This window comes from Ursus americanus, chromosome 9 (genome assembly GCF_024610735.1).
Source record: "Ursus americanus isolate L20-20 chromosome 9, mUrsAme1.1.p, whole genome shotgun sequence".
Classification (NCBI taxonomy): Eukaryota; Metazoa; Chordata; class Mammalia; order Carnivora; family Ursidae; genus Ursus; species Ursus americanus.
The window spans coordinates 19,839,623-19,845,737 of NC_142135.1; positions in this window are offsets into that span (position 1 = coordinate 19,839,623).

Genomic DNA, 6,115 nt, shown 5'->3' on the forward strand with positions numbered 1-6,115 from the left:
CCTAGAATCAGAACAGGGTTTTCCACAGTTGGCGGTGTTGATTGTAAAGGAACACAAGTCAGGTTTCTAGGGGGAATGGAACTATTCCATACCTTGATGATGGTGTTGGGCAATGGGCATACACCTTTCCCAAAACTCACCGAACTGCATTTCATTTCTAAAATGTGTGAATTTTAGTGTATACTAATTTTACCTTAATAAGCAAATAAAAATAACAAACTAAATACACAGCATTATTCTAATTTTATTTTAATGAAAGTAAATTTTATGTTTTCCACAAATTACTGGAAGTAAATAAATTGATTTATGAATAAGGGTTATCTTCAAGTTGTAAAATCATTGGTACTTTTGGGGCGCCTGGGTGGCTCAGTCAGTTAAGTGACTGACTTCAGTTCAGATCATGGTCTCAGAAGCCTGTGATGGAGCAAGGTGACTGGCTTCCTGGTCAGCGGGGAGTCTGTTTCTCCCACTGCCCCTCCCCCTTCTCTGCCCCTCCCCCTGCTTCTCCCCTTGCTCCTGCTCTCTCTCTCCCAAATATATAAAACCTTTAAAAAAATCATTGGTGCTTGTGTCTCTTTACCCTGTCAGTATTTTCTGCAATTCATAGTTTATAATGAAGTCACTTAATAAATACCACTATCACACACGTCAGGTCTATGACAAAAGTATTTGTAATTTTTCATATCCTATTTTATATTTATTTAACTTACATGTTATTTATTAATAGTATTTATTATATTAAATTTATTTACTTATTTTATTTTGTATTTATACATTTATAATATATTATGTTGCTTATTTCATTATATTTAGTTGTGTATATATATTTATTTTATGTTACATTTATATACTATTTTTATTTTATTTATTGTATCCTTTTATCCAAATTATATTTATTGGAAGTCAAACATAATTTATCAGTATAAATGCTGTTTAAAAAATTAAAACCAAGCAGTAAAGAATGTCTTAAAGAAATCAAGCCTTGATCCTGGGAAGCACAGCAGAGCTCTTTAAATGTTCATTAGTTCCAGGGTTCCTGTCCTTGGTTCCTTACCTTTTTATCCACTCTATGTACACTTTCAAGTGACCTTAGTCATGTTCAGTAACTGCCTCAGCACCCAGCTAACAGCTTCCAATATCTTTTTCTATAGGGCTAACCTCTCTCGTGAGTTTCATGCCTACATATTTATCTGCCTTCTGGGTATTTCCAACTGAATGGCAATGACCTCAAATTCAACATTTTCCTGCTGGAAATAATTAACAAACCACTTCCCTAACTTCTCATGCATTTTTAGGGTGCACACTTGCTCATCACTTAGCCAGGAACTGAAGGGTTCCCCTTGTTTTCCCCCTTTACCTCCACTGTGCATCTCTTGGGTGCTAAGTTCTGGCCATTCAGTCTGCCTCCTGCTTTTTCTCCCATCGTCACACAGAGCCACTGTTGGGTCTCATAAGCTCAAGTCTGACCAATGTCAGTAACCCACTGCCTTATGTTTCTGTTTCCACCTCAACTTTCATAGTTATTGTGTTTGGGCCCCTGCCAGGATGCTCTTATCAATGCTACTTGGCTTCCAAAGAGGACATAAAGCAGTAAAACAGTGTGGGAGCTAGAGTCGGCCCCTTACGATGTGCGACCTGGGATCGGTTATTCACTCTGACTTCCTCATCGACACGGTGAGGAAATAATGCTTACCATCAAAGTGCAGTGAGGAGGAGCCTTACATGAATCAGTCAATAAAAAGTGTTCTACATGGTGCCTGGCTCAATTGAAGAGATCAATAGATTTTATGTTTTCACCTGGTATTCCTAAACTTAGCTCGATCCTGTGGACTTCTTTAGCATATCTGAAATCTCAGAATAACATACTACCGTTCGCTGTTTCTGTTTACTGAGTCATTTCTGTCCACTCTATACAATATAAAAAGCAAGGCTGAAGTTAAAAAGAATCCGGGATCAATGAAATGTACTGCCGTGTATATGCTACAGAACCACACCCAAATAGCTCTCTTCTCTTTCTGCAACAGTTGGCATTGAGTAATCTCTAACTTAATCATCTGTACCGATGTGTATTTCACAAGTTCTGGCCAGGATTTTCTCTTTCCCTTTCCTTCCTTCCTTCCTTCCTTCCTTCCTTCCTTCCTTCCTTCCTTCTTTTTTTTTTCCTGTGGTCATACAAGAAGCTTATCAGACAGTAAAGGTGACATTGCTTTCCATTTATTTTATGGTACCTATAGAATTAGGCTGTTTCTTTCTCTGTAAAATAGGGATAAAACCGTAATTACCTAGTAGTGCAGTTGTGAGAATCAAATGATTTGATTCATGTAAAGCACATAGTTTCTGGCACATAGTAAGAACTCAATAAATGTTCATCTATATTATTTATTGTTCCTTATCTTATTATTATTACATCCTCAACTCATTCAAACTCTATGGCAATCTTGAGATAGCATCAACATGGACACATGCACACACATTTAGACAGCAAGATCTGTATATATCCATACATAACACATAAGCATATATTAATGATTTTGATTTTCTTTGATGTGGTTTTAATTTCCTTTGCAGAAGGAATTTCTCATATTTCCAGTAGATGATTGATTGAAAGGACTTTCATACCGCCTCAGCTATTCAGTTTTGTTCCATTTAACTGATATTCTGCGTCAGACACTTTTGTGTGGTAATGGGCACCAAATGGCAAATGGTATTAACACATCCCTGCTCTTATGGGGTTTAGAGTCTAACTGTGAATATAAATATTAAACAAGAGATTACAAGTTTGATTAATGTTATGTTTGGGGAAATGAATGTTACTGTGGGAAGGTGCAGCCGTCATCCTTGGGTTTATGAGTTTCCAGGCAATGCGTAAACGGAGTTATTTAATTCATTTTGATAATAGTTTCTCAGATCGTGTCTCCTAAACACGGAAACTTTTGCACTCTTTGCCTGTGTTATTTTAAAAACAAAACCTTTGAGCAGTGGGCTTACCCTGGTAATCAGACATTTAAAAGCTTAGGATAAAAGAACAAAGGCTTTGTACCAAGTTACTCACACAATGAGAATGTACAAAGTAAATGCAAGAAATTCAGGCACAGGGGCGCCTGGGTGGCTCAGTCGTTAAGCATCTGCCTTCGGCTCAGGGCGTGATCCTGGAGTTCTGGGGTCGAGCCCCACGTCAGGCTCTTCCACTGGGAGCCTGCTTCTTCCTCTCCCACTCCTCCTGCTTGTGTTCCCTCTCTCGCTGGCTGTCTCTCTCTCTCAAATGAATAAATAAAATCTAAAAAAAAAAAAATTCAGGCACAAATTTCTCACCACTGAGTAATACTCTGGAGAGATCAGTGCACTTAATGAACGAATAGATGAATTCAGTATGCAGAAGAGAAGTTTAATTATGAGTGCACAATCCTGAAATACATTCTTTAATTTTAGATTTGTCACATACTGACTTTATAATCTTTGGCAAGTCATATTTTATCTCTTTTACTAAGATTTTGCTCTTTCAAAACAGAAAAAATTAGAAGTAAAATTGTGTAACTTAAAGTTTACAGACTACATCAACTCTTTTGAATGAAATTAGCTAAAAAATGTGAGAAATAAAATTATGAAATTTTATGAATTTCAGTTTTACTTGACATTTGAAATAGCTACGCGGCCAAATATTGCAGAAATAAACAATCCTTAGATATTGTAATATATATTATATTCTTCAAAGGAATTACAATCCTCTTTAAGGCAGAGACTGTCTTATTGATCCATTTAACTTAGAGACAATAAATAAATATCTTTGTAAGGAATGAAGTGATTTTATTTATAGTTAATTAAATAACTACTGAAGGAGTTTTTCCTCGTGTACTTATGTATACATGTGTGCATATATGTTCATCTAGACAGCCAGCCAGCCAGCCATGTGTTTGGAGTTTACACAGAGTTGACAGCCATTCTTTCAGAAGGCCTTTTCGAGCATCAGCTGTATGCAGTGCTAGGCTAGGTGTGGACAGGAGGCAACGATGAACAAGATTGGTCCCTGGCTTCAAGCGGTTTACAATTATTATCAATTATTATCACAATTAAGATCATTCTCTAAATATCATAAATTATGTGACTCATTTGTTCGTTCGAAGGCACTAAATTTTCATGGCTGAAACCATGTCACTCATGTAATCAGACTACTATACAATAGTGTGGGCCAAATATTTCTTCAAATAATTTTCAATTTTTACATCGCAAATTTTTTTTAGATTATTTACTTATTTATTTATTTGACAGAGAGAGAGACAGCCAGCAAGAGAGGGAACACAAGCAGGGGGAGTGGGAGAGGGAGAAGTAGGCTCCCAGGAGAGCAGGGAGCCCGATGCGGGGCTTGATCCCAGGACTCTGGTATCATGCCCTGAGCCGAAGGCAGACGCTTAAGGACTGAGCCACCCAGGCGCCCCTTCATTGCAATTTTTTTATAGTTGAAATATCAGAATTTGAATTTTCGTACTGCTATCAGTCTAATATTTCTCTATCAAAGTCTTTTCTTTATTTCTTTCTTAATCTCACTCATTTTACTATATGTTCAAGTATATAAATATAGTTATAATTGTCTATTATTAAATCATTAATAGTGCCCTTTCCCTTCTTTTTAATATATGCTTTATACCTTGTACTAGGTGTGTATGCACGCAGTACACACACACACACACACATGCACGCGCACACACACACACACACAGGGTGCAAATATATTTGCACATCAGATATGAGGCCGCCTCTATGCACAGGGCACAGTGAAATGCATGAAAATGAGTACGAGCAAACAAGTGAGAGAGAGAGAGACAGACTGAGAGACAGTTAGATTTACTGAGAACATAGATTAAGCTGACGAATAGCACAATTTAGAAGGCCAATGAGCTTGACTACAGGGTGGCTTTAAGCTTTCAGTCATTAACTCCAGCTTACACACACTTCCTCTTCCCTAGAAAATAAGGGCATGAAAGTGTACTAACCAACCAGTGAGGTTGTAAAGTCACTAAACCAATAACAGAAAGGGATAACTGGTAACTCAACATGAAGAAGGCTAAGGATTATGGTGATGATGATGACGATAATAATAATAATAATATCCAGATACAAAAATTCTGAAAGCATAGACATCTGGATTAGGGAAAAGATCCAAATACTTTAGAAGTCCTCAAGACATTCTTATTTTATAATATTACCATAATTTATATTCATAATAATCACTTCAACTATCAAAAATGTTTTTACATTTCATGTGGTCTTTTGAAGAAGAAAGCAATTACAATAATTCAGTGTATAAAGTTGTCCTCCAAAATAGTTAACATTGTTTAAGAGTTTGATTGTTGCATAGGGAAAGTTCTATCAATCTAGACACCCTTCTGTGAAATACTTTATTCCCTAATGTCTGTGTAAATAGAACAGTCACTCACTTTTCCTGGGCACTAATCCTACACATCTCTTTCTTTCTGGATCTTGGTAATGAGATTTCTTTAAACAAATGCAGTGTCCTAAGCATCAGTAAACAGAAAGATTTGCCTCTGCTGTACAAGGGGGTGTCACTTTAAGTTTGCCATACTTTGTCAATAACAAAGTCTTTAGACGTTCTTATCATACACATTGTATTTTGAAAGTTACTCCACAGTCAAGAATATGAGTAGATCATATAATCTTCCATCTGTGGTGTGCAATTCCGGTTACTCGAGGCTTTTTGTTAATGTATCCAATTTCTCTGACTACTACATTTCTTGGCTAGTGATACCACCAGTCCTTCTGGAACCCTGAAATTTAAAAGCACAAGACTTTATACATCTTTTTTTTTTTAAATTATCTCTTATCTGTTTTGTTTATTTTAATTCTTTATACAAATCTGATTATAATTTGATTTTCAATCCAGATTTGACAGCTTATTGCTTACATTTCTTCAAAAAAATTTTTTTTCCTTTCTTCTACTTTTTTTTTTCTCCTGGTCATTGACATCCATTTCTCCTTCTGCTGTTAACCCCAATTGCCCTTAGTACAACCTGCAGTAAGGGCAACGGTGGTGGGGTGTCCATTAGGGTTCCTTGGCCTTCCTTAGCTTAGAGGGGGTCTGAAACCTCAAAGACTGAAATGT